Below are 16869 nucleotides of genomic sequence, written 5' to 3'. Positions count from 1 at the left end.
CAAATGTTCCAACAAACCGTCCTATTATGTATCCGCAGGGACCAAAGACTCTTATCGTTTTTAATCAAATTCATGTCAGAAGCTTCATCGAAGAAACGGTAAAACAGGTCTTAAATTCAATCATTGCCTGTTAATTTAATAATCACTATTGTGTTATTTTATCTTCATACATACTGACATGAGCCAGTTTATCAAATTTCAAATCCAAAATCCAAATGTTTACCTTTTTGCAATTTTAACATTCATGCCATGTAGCAAAGACAAAAAATGTCTCAATCTTATTTATGAAAAAAAAAACATGTCAATATGGCAACTATGTGCGCCTAGCCGCCCAGGCTCTGTGAAAGCGGCCCCTCCAATGCACTACTGTCATGGCGTCCACCTGAATCGTCTCGTCTCTCGCCTTGTCCTTTCCCACCAAATTAACATGTCCCAACGTTTATTGCAAAGATATCAAAAGCTTCGGTACACTGAAAAAAAACTTGTCCTAAATTTAAGGAAACATGTATCCTTAAAAAGTTTCCTAATTTCAACACGGTGTTAGCTTGGAACAAGCCAACAGTTATCTCGATCCAAGGTAACAAAATTGTGTTGAGTTAAGAAAACCATGCTTTCTTGAACCACGTATACGTTTTCTTGAAACAGACTAACGGATACTTGAAACGGGAAAACTGTTTCCTTAAAATTAGGAAACGAGGGAATCGCTTCTGTGTCCTAAATTTAAGGATCCATGTGGTGTTGATCGAAGAACCCTGTTTCCTTAGAATTAGGAAACGGAGAGAAGCAAAGCCGTTTCCTGAATTGAAGAATCCATGGAGTGTCGTTTGAAGAGATCAGTTTCCTTAAAATTAGGAAACGGGCATAGCATTTCCTGTTTCCTCAATTTAAGGATCCATGTGATGTTGATCGAAGAAACCCATTTCCTTAAAATTAGGAAACAAAAAAATTACCAAACGCCTACTGAGGAGGTGGATGCAACGTGCCGTACACCACCATGTATTCGGCGAGTTGCTCAAGAGGGGCCTTCCAAATATACCGTCGCTCCTTTGGCGGAAGGGCGCATCTACACTTTGAGATGATGAGCCCTTCCGGCCGTATACCACCATGCACCCTTACGCCCACCCTTACGCCCATGAGAGACATCACGCTCATAAAAAACGTAACGCTAAATTTCCAATTTTTGGAACCCCACTCACTTCTTCCCTCGTAACACTTTTGCGACGTAGGTCCCTATTCTTTCACACGTAAAAACAAAACGGCGTAACTCTCTCCTTGACCATTTCTCTCCGTTAGAGCGTTGCATATTATTTGAACGGTCCTTTACAGAAATCCGACCGAAGCGCTTGGATGGCGTTATTCGTAAGATCCACTCTACTCCAAACAAATTCAGTACGTTTAAATTTAATCAATTTATCTCTTGTTCGTAAGGGATTTAATCGTCGGAAAGGTGGAGGTTTTGAAAAAACGCAATTTTTGTGCCTTATCAAAAATATTGTTTTCAGTCCAAAATGTCAGAATGCTTTCTAGAAATGCACGGATTGCCAAAGTTCCTTTAATATTTTTCGGTGAATTTTCTGATTCGACGAAAATTTCTTTAAATTTTCAAAACAAAAGCGTGCGTCCGTTAATGTAGGTAAAAATAAATAATGTGAAGCTTTTCAACATTTTACTGCAAGTACACTCTTTGAATCTGGTCGTAGCTTCGAACATTTTTAAGTGTCTTCAAATCCCAGAAAGCTTGACTCGGCCCGATATGTACTCACTAAAATATTACCTATACATGCCTTTATCACCACATCTTTACCGCTATTCGAGTACATTTTGAAAACTCCATAAAGATCATTTATCTTTCATGTGCCAATTTTATAGCCAGCATTAAATAATCTTAGATTATTTTGTCTATACTTTATTGGAATTTTAAATCATATTTACTTTCAGTATGAGCAGAAGCGGTTCTCACATGAGCCTCTTTGATTTACGCATTAACCTTAATGATATGGGCGTCAGATTGGATAATCGAATGAGTGATAATTTACCTTTGAGAGGCACGTATGAAAATCTGTCCTTTAACCAGACTTAAATAAAAAAATAATTTACTCCATGATCATACTATCTCCGAATGAAAAAGAAAGGGGAATACGTTGGTTAAGTTATGGCGGCGATGGCCCACGGTCTTTAAATAATATCTGAGAACCGGCTGATAAACAGAAAGAAAAGGGAAATATGTGGATATTTAATATATTTAAATGATAATTGAGGTAGTATTTGCTAGATAAACCCAAGTGCTATTGAACGGTAGCAGGTGGGCATCTGTGTAGCCAAAGAGATAGATGCGAATAGGTTTAACATAGGAAAATAACTCCTCACCGCTCGCGAGGGTAGGATGGCCGAGTGGACTACGGTGTCGGAATTTCACTCTTCCCGGGACAATGTCGAAGGTTACAGGATCAAATCTCAGCCAGGGCGAAACGGAGTTCTTCATCAGGATACCAGAGGGAGCGCGAAGCGCGTCAACTACGTGAAGGTATTCACCCCCGGCAGTACCAACGATAGGGGTATGCGCTTCAACGGATATGGATAGGGAGGGACACAAGGCGGGGGAGTCGATTCTCAAGGCAGCGACGCGGCGGGCCCGGCCGTTTCCTAATTTTAAGGAAACGCTTGCAGGTACTGTTTCCTTTTTTTTTTTGAGGAAACGTTTCCTGAAAACAACACAACACTTACTTACTTTTAGGAAACTCTTCGCGCGGCGGTGTTTCCTAATTTGAAGGAAACGTTTTCGTGCTTCAATGTAACAGGAGTTTTGGTTCAAGAAATCGCGTTTTCTTCGACCAAGGCAATACCGTTTTCTTCATTCAAGACTTCGTTTCTTGTCCACTTTTTTCAAGTATCCAATTTTCTTAGGTCAACACGGCGTCGCCTTGAATTTAGGAAACGTTTTTTTCAGTGTAGGTGTACCTACCTACGTCCTATTTTGCATACAAGTTCCGAATTTGCAATAAACGAATTTTATTTAGAGGTTCGTCACTACTTTTGTGCCCGAATGTCGAACCTCCGAGCTGCCACTCTATTTGAGTTCGGAACTTCCGATTCGGTGACTAACGAATCGCAACGAAACCTCGCAAGGTGGTTCTAAAAAAGGTTCGACCCATCAAAAACCTACGGATCTGATTGATCTAGAGTACCTTTATAGACAGAGTATGGCCATTCGTATCTTTTTACTACAGGAAAACTGTTCCGCTTTTTGATTGGTCAACAAGTTTTTAGGCTTCATGATGCTCTTAGGGCCGTAAATAAACAAACAAGATGGCAGCTCACCGTAACATCGATGAGAAGCTAAATTTGACAAAAATTTCAACTATGTAGCAGTAACAATTTAAACGAGCATATCTACGAATAGCACACGAAAAACACATGGAAACATTGTGAAATTGCCTTTCACCGTTATCACAGGAGGATGTAAGATGTGCATAACCTCAATCTTGCTTGCTGATAACGGCCATCTTGTTTGTTTATTTACGGCCCTAAGAGCATCGTGGCAGCCTATTCGCTCGCGACCAATGAAAAACCGGAACAGAAATGGCCATACTCTGTCTATAAAGGTACTCTAGATTGATCGAATCTGGTAAAAACGGTGTCCACTGGTGTTGGTGGTTGATGAGACAAGTAGTATGAAAATGGGGACTTGACCAGGTAAAAAATCCAATAAAAATCGTACAGCGTTGCATGATGGTGCAGAAAAATACGAATTGAAATACAGTGTTGTATAGGGATTATTGTTCAATATGGCAACGCTGTAAAGTAAAAGTATTGCATGTTGCCCCTTCAAAAATGGGGTTATGCAATCGTGTAATGTAGCCCCTTCAATCTGCGGGTTATGCAATGTATGCGGTGTATTTTTCAAGATGGCGCAGCAGCGTTGCCGGACGGTGGACATAAATAAATGATTTATTTATTGGTGAAATTTTGCAACATCGCATTTTACAGTGTTGCCAGATGGGGCGAGAAATTAGTTAATTTTTCGGTACAGTGTTGCCAGATTGTGCAAAAAATTCGGATTTTCGGACTTGAAAAAATTTTCGGTTTCGGAAGACCGTATCTAACAGTATGGGGCTGGTATCGGATACTGTAGATTAGGGTCTGATCCGGGAAATTGAAAAATTTTCGGAAAATCACCCTCCTCCGATCCGTTGCGGATCGATGCGATTCTTTTCCACTTTCGAAGATCGGAAAACTGTACTGACCAAATTTTAATACGACTTTTCGTTTCCGAGATTTCTGACGTGTAAAAATTTTCGGCTTCGAAAGACCGTGTTTTACAGTATGGGGCTGGCATCGGAGACTGGAGATTAGGGACTGATTCGGTAATTTTCATTTTTTTTTTAGTGGTGTGCGCTTGGAAGTGAGTACGGAAACCTTGTGTTTTGCGATGAGCGACTAGGATTGGATATTGCAATGTTCAGATTGATGAATCAAAAATTTTTTTGGGTATTTACAGTTACAGTTTAAAACAGTTCGCGTTGTATACTATTTATACGAAATCCTTACTATCGATCCAACTGTTGTGACTCGCGTCCAGACCCAACCATTTGACAAAGGCCTGGTTTTTCTTGCGACGCAGAATTTTCTCCACCAGGAACGTATCCTTATAGTTGGTGGGTTGCAGTTCTTCGCGGTAGAATTTTCCTTTGATGATCGTATCGTGCGCGTCCTTCAGATCGTAGGTGATCGGAACGGTCGGATTGACGCTGACAATCTTGAAAATTTCCGTGCTCCAATTCGGTGTGTATCCTTTCTCGAACATGGCTTTGAGTCTCGAGATCCGGCCGTGATCACCGACATTCAGTTTTCGTCTGGCCAGACGTCTCTTTGCAATTTTACTCAGCGGCGGCCCACGAAGCTTTTGCAGGATCATCGGTACATCCTTTTTCGGTGACATCGATTGGTTTCATACCGATGGTGCGATGAACGCTCCCGTTATATTCACGGATGAGTTTCGATAATAGATCTACCCACTTGTACGATCCTTGCGCGCTGAACTCTTTCCACATCCTCGTTTTGAGCGTTCGATTGAATCGCTCGACAATGGAGGCTTTGGTTGTCGAGTACGAGCTGCACATATTGATCTTGTGACGCTTCATCAATGCCTGACATTTGGAGTTGTAGAATTCCGAGCCCATATCAACTTGTAAATGTTTCGGTGACTTTCCGGCTGCTTTGAGAACGCGTTGCAGAGCATAAGTAACATCCGCGGCCGTTTTCGATCTGAGCGGTTCGGCCCACGCCTTTTTCGAGCACGCGTCGATGACGGTGAGGAGATATCTGTATCCTTTGTTGACCTAGGCGTACGGTTGCATCTCGACGAGATCGGCTTGCCATAAATCGAACAATCCGAGAATCCGTACTTTACGACGCGGATAATTTCGTCGTGCAGGTTTATGTAGCTCCTCAACGATCCCACGTTTTTCTGCCGACATGATAATTACCGTCGACGTCGTCGTCGTCCGCTCTCTCGATTCAAATGCTGTTTCGATGCTACTATTTTAACCAGACGATTGTAAGATTGCTGAAGTTGGTGGATACGCTCCAGACAGTGTTGAGCTAATTTCATGGCTTCCTTCCACTTCCGTTCGGACCATTGCTTGTTCACTGCATCCTCATCGCTTTCAGGATCTTGCACTTGACTAATCCGTTTGTTCGATACGATATAATTTCCGTCGGAATCCAGTGAGAATCCGTCACCTTTTGGACCGCGGCGGAGTTTCGATCGGCCAAAACTGTCCGTGTGACTCATCTCAATACTATTTTCCTTTCATTTGATTCACAACCTCTAGTTGACTGATCCTATTTTCCAGTCGTGATAATTTCGTCTCGAGTCGTTGCGTGATACTTTTGTATTCTTCCATTTTCTCCAAACAAAGCTGTGCTAAATTCATAGCTTCCGTCCACCTCGAGTCTGTCCATTGTTTGTTCACGGCGTCGCACATTGGTTCCAGAGCCCGATCTAGGCGGCATTAATTAGAATATCACCCTTACCAGCGTGCAACATATGCTTCTATGTGTTTTTTGGGTCGCTGATCACGAATTTAAAGTCGATTTGACCCTATCGTTAACCATAATTTGGTAAATGTGCGTAAAATAGCAAATTCGCACTCAACACGGGATTAATAATTTGACAACGTGGCTCTGTGCTTGAACTATGATAATCTTGACAAATTTAATGATTATAGTCATCAAGAGCGATCTACTATTTTACTAATATTTAGACCCTGGTATGACCCTGGCGGATATTTTTGTTGAAGAGGGGGGGGGGGGGGTGTTGTTACATTGAATAACTTCACGAAGCATCCAGTCAGCACGATCTGTTTTTGGAATCTACTTCTGGTTGCAGTTTCAGAAATGGCAGTATTAAAATTCAATAAAAGGGTGTCGCCCTATCAAACCATTTCGACCAGTGAACAGGAAAAAATTCACGAAACTGCAATGCCTGTTGATTTTTTAATTCCAGAGCAACCTTAAATTTAAAATGTTGTAATGTATTTTTTTCGCTTCAAATGGCAAAAGATATTTGTCTCTATACCATGCATAGGATTACTTAGTACTAACTAGAAATGGCCACTTGAGACCCAGCAAAGTACCTAGTTGTTTTGGGCCGTTTTGGTAGTAGTAGATCATTTTTAACACGAAAAATTTTGATCTCCTCAGAGTTCTGCACGCCCATGGAAATGATATTTTTGGGTAATTCTTTGGAAAACCGATTAAATAAACTTCTCTTTGGATGAATATCATAAGAGAAATAGTTTTTTGACATTGCCTGAGAGGTCGAACGATATCGCCCACCCGTAACGCGAGCCACATCCAATACTCATGAGGGCTGAGCAGGCGACTTTAAAAGGCTGTATTTCACAAATAGGCAAAAACTGGCAAAAGATATTTGTCTCTACATCATGCCTAGGATTAGTACTAACTAGAAATGGCCGCTTGAGACCCGGCAAAGTAGTTGTTTTTGGCCGTTTTAGTAGTATTCGATCATTTTTAACACGAAAAATTTTGATCTCCTCAGAGTTTTGCACGCCCGTGGAAGTAATATTTTTGTGTAATTCTTTGGAAAACCGATTGAATAAACTTCCTTCTGAATGAATATCATGGAAAGAAGTTGTTTTTTGACATTGCCTGAGAGGTCGAACGATATCACCCACCCGTATATAACGTCCCACCGTCAGTACTCATGAGGGCTGAGCGGGCGACCTTTAAAAGTCTTTATTTCACAAATAGGCAAAAACTGGCAAAAGATATTTGTCTCTACATCATGACTAGGATTAGTACTAACTAGAAACGGCTGCTTGAGACCCGGCAAAGGCCGGCAAAGTAGTTGTTTTTGGCCGTTTTAGTAGTATTAGATCATTTTTAACAGGAAAAATTTTGATCTCCTCAGAGTTTTGCACGCCCGTGGAAGTGATACTTTTGTGTAATTCTTTGGAAAACCGATTGAATAACCTTCCTTCTGAATGAATATCATGGAAAGAAGTTGTTTTTTGACATTGCCTGAGAGGTCGAACGATATCACCCACCCGTAACGTCCCACATACAGTACTCATGAGGGCTGAGCGGGCGACCGTTAAAAGTCTGTATTTCACAAATAGGCAAAAACTGGCAAAAGATATTTGTCTCTACATCATGCCTAGGATTAGTACTAACTAGAAATGGCCGTTTGAGACCCGGCAAAGGCCGGCAAAGTAGTTGTTTTCAGCCATTTATATAGAAAATTACGCGAAATTAACGTAAAATAGCGCTATGTCTAATGGTTTATCTAGAGCCATAGACTTAATCTAAAGTTATGATTTAAACATCGTAAACTTTCAAATTCACTTGAATATTAGGATTCTACCTTGAAAACCTTGTTTCTTTGCCCATAATGGCGACAAACCTCTATTAGGAACATCACTCGAATGAGATAAATGAGGAAATGGATACAGCCGCAGAGAGAACGGCCTGCGCGCTCACCTTTAGGAGCTTATCATTTCCTTATCACTCATCCAATCATCATGATATTTGGCCGAAATACCCTCCAGAGTATGTAGTGTCGACCAGTTGTACTATTTTTCAATTTTTCCAAAAGTCATTTTTTCGAATTAATGCCGCCTAGATCGGGCTCTGGAACCAATGTGCGTCGGTATCCTCTTCGGGATCATGCAGTTGTCGGATCCGTTTGTTGGATACGAGATAACTTCCGTCGGGATCCAGTAAGAAACCGTCACCTTTGAGACCTTGCTTCGTGTTGCGAACGTAAGTCCCTTTCGATCTTCCAAACCGGTCGGTGTGACTCATTTTTGTGTGGATCCTATATTTAGTGGATGTAAACCGCTTCGCGAAGCTCCTCGACGATACTCAGAATTTCACGATCGTGATCGGTGTGACCAGCTTGTTTCGAAGCTACAAGTAAAACGAGACGTTGGACCAATTCGTTCGGATCGTCCCAATAGACGAGTTCCCGTTTCGCACACTGAATTTTGATACCGGAGCCTTTCTTCAGTTTTTTACGCGATGACTTCCACGTTGATCTCGGAGTCGATGTAGCGAACAAAGGTTTGATGAGATCGCGGTATTTTTGACTGCGGTTCGAGTTGGGTCTACCGTGTGGATGATGATCCCTCCGATGCGCATTGGTGAGCGTAACTACTCGTTGGAATTTAGCGCGATCATCTGCTGTGTAATTACGCGGATGTTTCTTAAAAAGGAGCTCGAAGAACCCGGGTGTCGGTTCGAACACCTCATCGCTACCGTCCAAGATTAGTCGTCCGTCCGAATCGAAACTTATGGTTCGGTTTCCGATGAGAAAGTTTCCGTTGATCGCTTTCCGCACACCATACGCGGGATCGGATTGTTTCGGATGTTTTTCCAGATAGTCCAAGTAGAATTGTACGTTCGGGGCAGTGATTGTGTCTCGAGAATCGACGTCGTCGTCTTCCGAGCGACCCGTTGTTTGTTCTTTATCCATTGTGTCTTGGAACGATTCATCATCATCATCATCATCATCATCATCATCATCATCATCATCATCATCCTCCTCGTTTGAGTTGTTATCATCATCATCATCATTGTTCATATTTTTCGGTGATCTGAACGAAGCAAATAAACTATCAACAAACATTGTTTTATCTTTCGTTTCCGATTTTGAAGGTTCGATCTTGGTTTTCTTTTCCTGAGGAGCAGCAACAAGTGCGGGTGTTGACGACGAGACAGTTTTCTGCAACGCTTCGAGCGGATCTGTCAACGGTTTGAAAACTTTCTTCAACGTCACCTGAGCGTCCGCCTCTCAGGTGCAAGTAGAAACTATCAACCGAGCTATGCCTTCCCATACTAAAATAATCCCGCATCGCATTTTGTTTGTCACAAGCGACATCATCGAAAATAAAGACCGAGTCCGATGCAGCATCGTTTGGTGGAACAATCTCGGCCGTATCCGAATAGACGTTGTATCCGAGACCGTCGATTCCGTCGAATATCTGACGCAGTTCTTCGTACTTGGGTTGGAACGGTGTCTTGGAGTACAAGTACACGTTGCGAAACTTCAATCCGTTCGGATGTTGTAGCAAGCAAACCATCACGTTTGTTTTACCGCAGTTGGACGATCCGGCGACAATGCAACGGATACTATCCGGTAACAGTTCACTGTGTCGTCGTCGTTGTCGTCGGTTTTCATTTTGCTTCTTCCGTTTGTCGAGGTTCAGGACTCGCAGTGACTTTCTTTGCTTGACGAGTCGCATCGTATTCGTTCCCTATTTTATCGGACAGTTATTTTTTTACTTCTCCGTATAAATAGTATGGACATTTTCGTCAGAGTATGTCACCGAGAAGATTATCAACTTGCAGCAAAACCAATCGAGGACGTGGACTGTTAAACTCGTTGATAAATTCACTACCGTTCGAACTACACTTACCGGGCGACTACGGGTACTGCGAACCGGACACTCGCCTCGCAGAACGATTGAAACGCGGAGATCCGGGTATAAATCCGCTCGACGAAGCTTGCAAGTCCCACGACATCGCTTACAGTAAGACCAAAGACACCACCGAGAGGAACAAAGCCGATCTCATACTTGCGGACAGAGCTTGGGAACGTGTGAAAGCGTCCGACTCATCGTTGGGTGAAAGAGCGGCAGCATACGCCGTAACGAACGCTATGAAACTCAAAGCCAAACTCGGAATGGGACTAAACAAGACGGTGGCAGCGAAAAAACCGAAACCCAAGAAGAAGAAGAAGAAGAGAGCGTCGAAGAAGACGAAACCGGTGGAGCGGTCGATCGAACGAATTTTGGCTCTCCCAAAGATGGGTGCCGGAGCAACGAAAACGAAGAAGATGAAGAAGAAACCGGCGGAGCGAATCTTGGCTATCCCAAAGACGGGTGCCGGAGTGAAGAATCTCCTGACGAGTATCGGACTGGCCGCGCGAACAATCACACCGGTAGCGAAAATGATCAAGACGGTCATCGACGGATCTTTGAAGAAAAACGTACACCTCGGTGAAGGATTGTACTTGCGACCGTACCGTAAAGGTTACGGACTTTACTTGAGACCTTACCGAAAGAAGTTAAACTGATCCGTGAGCTACCGCGCCGAGCGATGACGGACGTTGAGTTGAGGATCGCTGCGACAGAACAATTACGAATCCCGCATTTCCGCGGTGTGTTCATGATCGATGAATTGGCGACCAAGAAACCCAAACGTCCCGAGTGCGGTATCATCAATCTGGACCGAAGCGATGGGGCCGGTACACATTGGACAGCATACCGGATTTCAAAGAGCGGCAACGCTATGTACTACGACAGCTTCGGTGATTTACCACCACCCGTTTAAATTACGCGATACATTTTACGCTCACGCGGTAGCTCAACGACGACGACGACGACGATAGGATACAATTATGATAGCGAACAAAATTTCAACTCGAGCGTTTGCGGGAAACGATGTTTAGAATGGCTCGTACAAACCATGAATATATAGTATTCTCGAAACCCGAATATGGAAACTCAGAAAAGATGTCACACGTTCATGTTGACGGGGAGGAGCAACGTTCTCGAGTTTGCACTGCCTAGACCTCTCGAGTTGTTCGGTCCTTGCGAGATCGGTCTGACGGGTTTTGTAACTTATTATTCCATCCCGAACATCGATATAACGAACAGACTGCTTTTCTACTCCGAGAGCCCTGAAGAGAATTACTCGGCAATTTCCTTCCCGATCGGAGCTTACGAGATCGAGGGTATACAAGAATACTTGCAGGGAGATCTTAGCGGAGCGGAAGCTATCAAACTCAAAGCGAACAATGCTACGCTTAAAGTAAGCATCAAATCCAAGTACTGGATCGATTTCCGCAGACCCGGCACTTTACGTAAGGTGCTCGGATTCGGAAAGCGTCTCTTGGCACCGGACGAATGGCACGAAGCTGACTATCGCGTCAACATCTCACCCGTAAACATGATATGCATCGAATGCAGCATCGCCGACGGTGGATACGTGAACGGGGTGCGCGGACACCACATTTATGCGTTTGCTCCCGATATCGAACCAGGATTCAAAATGGTAGAGCAACCGTCGACGATTCATTACTACCCGGTCTTGGGTGATAAGATCCAACGTTTGCTCGTTAATATAGTAGACCAACAAGGAAGAGCGATAAATTTCGGTGGTGAAGAAGTGACAGTTCGACTGCACGTGAGACCGGTAACTTATGGGTAAACGAAGGATCCAGAACGACGATACGTTCCTAAATTCTCTCGCATATAATAGTATTGATAATCCACGAACTAGTTGTCAACAACAACAACAACAACAGCAGCAGAGGAAAACTTTGAGCGAATATTCCAAGAGAGCTCTCACACAACTCGGATTCGTGGTGAAAAATCCGAAATAAGAACGAGATGGAAGCTTGGCGACAAGAGATCATCGAATACGAATACATCCGTTTCGGTCCGGTCGACGAACGGCGTGGAAACAACGATTCGATCCGGTTCACCCCCGATACCCACGGTCTGATCACCGTGCCTCAAGATTCGAGGATCGTCATGCGTTTAGAAGTGAAACTCGAGAAAAATCCTGGAGCCGCCGCAGATGCTACAAAACCTAAAGTCAAGTGGGCTAACAATTATCCCCTGCACTTGTTCGACCGTATGCAGTACAAAGTGAACGGGACGGAAATCGATAGCATGCAGTGTGTCGGAGTGACATCGACCGTGAAAAATTATCTCACATACACCAGAGCGGAAACCGCGGGACTCGCAACTTCCGGGTTTTGTGACATCTCTTCTTCATGGGCCGAATGGGATATGACAACGTTGGATGAAACTCAGTGCGCTGTCGTTCCGTTGTCTTCACTCAGCGGATTCGCAGTACATTTCAAAGACGTTCTAGTCAGATGCTCGCAAGAGTTGATCCTAGTGCGCAGTGGTACGGATAAGAACGCATATTATATCACCGACGCGGCTACCGCGGACGGTTACACCATCAAATTTAAAATAATCGAAATCTATTGGAAGATTCCCGTCGTCAAATTCACGTTGGAACTGGAAAAACAAATCTTGCTCAAGATGAAGAAGAACGATAAGATGAGTTTCGGATACATGAATTGGGAATCGCACGACATCCCGGGGATTTCTCCGACCAAGACGTTCAAATGGAGTGTAAGAACAACCAGCAGGCACAAGCCCAAATTCGTGGTGTTGGTATTTCAAACGGATCGACGGGACAATCACCTGAAGGATTCCTCTCGTTTCGAGTATGTAAATGTGCGCTCGGTCAGCATTCAAATCGGTGAGCGTCGGTTTCCTCAAGTTGATACGATCTACGATTTCCCGACTATGGATTATAATCACGCCTACCTGAACTACACCGATTTTATGAGAGACTACTGGAAAGGTAAGAAACTCTGCGAGCCAGCTATGTTGATGGAAAATTTCAAAGATCGCGCGATTTTTGTCATCAAATGCGTTCAAGGTGAAGATCTAAAAACAGCTCCGGTGGATATCACGTTGACCGTTGTGGTAAAAGAGAATTTCCCGGCCAACACTACAGCCCAGGTGATTCTGATCACGCCTGTGAAGTATTCGTACGAACTACTGCACGGAACCGTGAGGCAATGGGCCTGTTGCAAACTTTTCCTAGAGCAAAACTAAGAGTTGTTTCTTATAGATAATGCCTCAAAAATCACGATGAGCGCATCGGCAAACTCTGAAATGCACTCATAACTTCACAATCTGCGTAAGAAATTTGCGGTTTTTTGAGCTTCCCGCTTCAAAAACGATACCACGGCACAGGTGAACACTTTGTAAGAGGAGTCGTTCCATCGTCGGCAATAGTCATCATAGCCGACGCCAATCCGCCAAAACACGTTTGATGGGACGAGATAACACCTGAACTGGATTAGACCAGATAAGAATCGGTGTGTTAACGTTCATATTTTCCACGCCCGAATTGATTGACCTTGAACTCTCCTTGAATTACGCGCGGTACTGCGTGCAAGCGTCGGCCATGATGAATATCGCCGACGATGGAGCGACTCCTCTAACAAAATGTTCACCTATGCCGTAGTATCGTTTTTGAAGCGGGAAGCTTAAAAAAACGCAAATTTCTTACGCAGATTGTGAAGTTATGAGTGCATTTCAGACTTTGCCGATGCGCTCATCGTGATTTTTGAGGCATTATCTACAAGAAACAACTCTTATTTTTGCTCTAGCAAAAGTTTGCAACAGGCCCATTGGATTGATCTGAAGCAAAAATTTAAAAAAAAAATAACATGTTTATTTTTTCATTTTTTTTTACAAGCATGTTAGTTTTTTTTTTTTTTTTATTTTTTTTTTATTTTTTTATTTTTTTTTTAAACATTACATCATTTAGAAAGGAATACAAACATGACGTACAATATAAATCAAGCTGCAACGTTTGGAACGAGTGCGAATTTATGTGTTCTTCCGATCGAACCTTCGTAGATGAGATCGAAGGATCCAGCGTTGATATCCTGCATTGCATCGTCCGTCAAACGGTTCGTAATGTGCTAAGGTAGGAAGAGGAGACGATGATGATTCTCGAAGATGATATCAGCGGCAACGGTGATCCCGTACTTGGTTGGCATTTTGATGAGTTTGTTCATCTTGTAGCGGGCGTTTACAGTCAGCTCTTTAGCGTTGACGATCAAGATTGAATTGTTGAAAACTTCCATGTCGTCAGTTCTTTCAAGGTGCGGATGATTCCAATTTTCGTGTGCTATATATTTCGAGTGAAACAAGTTGTCTGCTATATTAAGCACGGATGATTTCAATTTTCGACTGCTATATTTCGGTTCGATAATTCGTCTGCGAATGATTGCACTTTTTGTGTGCTATATATATTAAGTCGGGTTGATTCGACAATTTGTCTGCTATATTAAGCACGGATGATTTCACTTTATCTGTCTGCTATATTTCGGTTCGTTCAATCTGACTTTTCATCTACTACTCCTTTATTATTATCGGGGTGATTCCTTTGTTCGTCTGCCACTATAATCTTCTCCTGCTCTTGCATGATTTCATCTTTGAAATAATCACGATAAAAAGATTCCGACATCCACATACACAATCGGAATGCGTTCGACATAGCGCAGAATGGATGTACTAAAGGACACGTATATGCTGTCGACCAACGAGCCAATAGTCGCAAGGACGGACAATCTTTAGTGTCCAAATTCACAACGATACATTTGTCCGGCACGAAACCCTTAATGAAATTTCGTTTTTGTTCACCTTTAACATAAAGTACATCGTAGCGGTTCCCGATGCGATTCATTTTTGAACTGAATTCATCGTACTCGAGAAACCCGCTTTCCCATTCCAAGTGATGATAATTGCGTGTTAACCAGTTGTTTGTCACAACGTCTTTAGCGCTCAACATGCTGCTCGGGAACGGAGGTTTGAATAAATAGAGTTCAGTTTGAGTACACTTCATGTCCACAAGACCAAACTCTTTGACGATGAAATTTCCTTGGCTCCAAAAACCTTGTACATCGAGACAAGCCATCATTTGTTCGTTCCGTTAGTTACACTTTTACTATTTTCAAATTCGAGGTTTCTTAACTGACGGTTCTCCAGCAGAATTATTTATACTATTTATACGAGGTTGTTTAACAGCGAGGATTTTTCTCAACTCTACCCGGACTCGATGACAAACAATATATTCTAGAGGACGGAGTGAACACTGTTCCTATTTTCAAATTCGAGGTTTCTTAACTGACGGTTCTCCAGAATTATTTATACTATTTATACGAGGTTGTTTAACAGCGAGGATTTTTCTCAACTCTACCCGGACTCGATGACAAACAATATATTCTAGAGGACGGAGTGAACACTGTTCCTATTTTCAAATTCGAGGTTTCTTAACTGACGGTTCTCCAAAATTATTTATATTATTTATACGAGGTTGTTTAACAGCGAGGATTTTTCTCAACTCGGTCTCGGCTCCGCAACTTTCATCCACCATGCAAAGATCGTCGTCGATGTCACGATGACCCCAAGGAACAGTGCTAACACCGTCTTCTAAAATACAACGTTTATCGTCTAAGCCGGAGAGGGTTCTTTTTGTACTTTCAAATGAGTATAGTATGTGTTTCCGCGCCCCGATCCTGCGCATCGGGGCGCTCATTCCCGATTCAGGATCCTTTAATACTGTGAGAAAATTGACAAAGTTTAGCGATCTTACCACTCCTGTTGATATTCCTTTTGCCCTTTTTTCTGTTTCCCCGTTGCTGAAACGATATGCATACATTTTAGGTCGCAGCGCGACAAACTCAGCAATGGGTATTCCCCCGTTTCATCCTTAAAACTACCCATTACTTTACGGTTTGTCGCGCTGCGACATTGATGACCGTCTGGGAAGTTGGAGGTGTTGTACAAGTGTAGATCTGTCATCATATCATCGTAGACGTTCGGTGTAGTCAACTCGTAAATGAACGAGTCCGTATCCATATAGAGAAGTTGAACTTGGTCGGGATTGTACTTCTTAAGCATGTGATTATAGTGGAATTGATACATGTGTACTTTACTCAGATCTAAGATTGAAAAACCAACAATCATTGGTCTGTCTATGACGACCTCTGTTCTCCGTAAATGGATTGCTACCAACTCTTCGTCGAAAATCGTGCGATCTACGAAATCGACCCGTGAGATGGCTTTCAATATCTGTCTGCTGTTTGTGCCCAATTTAATATTCTTTCGCTTCAACGGGTTCTCGATAAATTTTCCGTAGCAAGCGTTGCTGCACAGTTTCAGGAGCGTTTGGTGGAACGGATTCGTAGCGTCCCGTCTCAACCGGGCGTTCAGCTCGATGAAGGGTGCCAAGAAAGGAGCCTGACGGAATTTGATGGCCCGGTTGACGCTCAGGAGTTTTAATCCTTGACCGAGCGCTTCTTTCAACATTACATAGTGAATAACATAGTTGTTTTTATTAGCTAGAGTCGTCAATAGTTTCGTTGATTTCCCCGCTCCCGATGGTGGTATTTCGTTCTTGCACAAGAACGGAAGGTCCTTGTGCAGGTCGTGGAGGTGTTCTGGATATTCAATATCTACATCGAGTATGTACCCGAAAGGAGCGTCGTCGGGATGGTTGATTATAGTTTTCGCCAGAGTTAGCAACTCTTCTCCTTCCGGGACCCAAGTGTAGTTATCGTAGGGCAGATGCTTTCTCATGGTGTGTGCGTAAAGTGCCGTCACATCCAAGTACTGTATATAGTTCACTGGTTTTTTAGGATCAAACTGATCCGGTATCAAAGGATTGTTTGCAAGAGCGTGCCGTTTCACCACCTGTGTTATCCCACCTCGGATCGAGCTCATAATCATGAATACCATA

Source organism: Bemisia tabaci, chromosome 2, assembly GCF_918797505.1.
Source record: "Bemisia tabaci chromosome 2, PGI_BMITA_v3".
NCBI lineage: Eukaryota > Metazoa > Arthropoda > Insecta > Hemiptera > Aleyrodidae > Bemisia > Bemisia tabaci.
The sequence above is the reverse complement of the archived record's forward strand: the minus strand, read 5'-3'. Positions refer to the sequence as shown.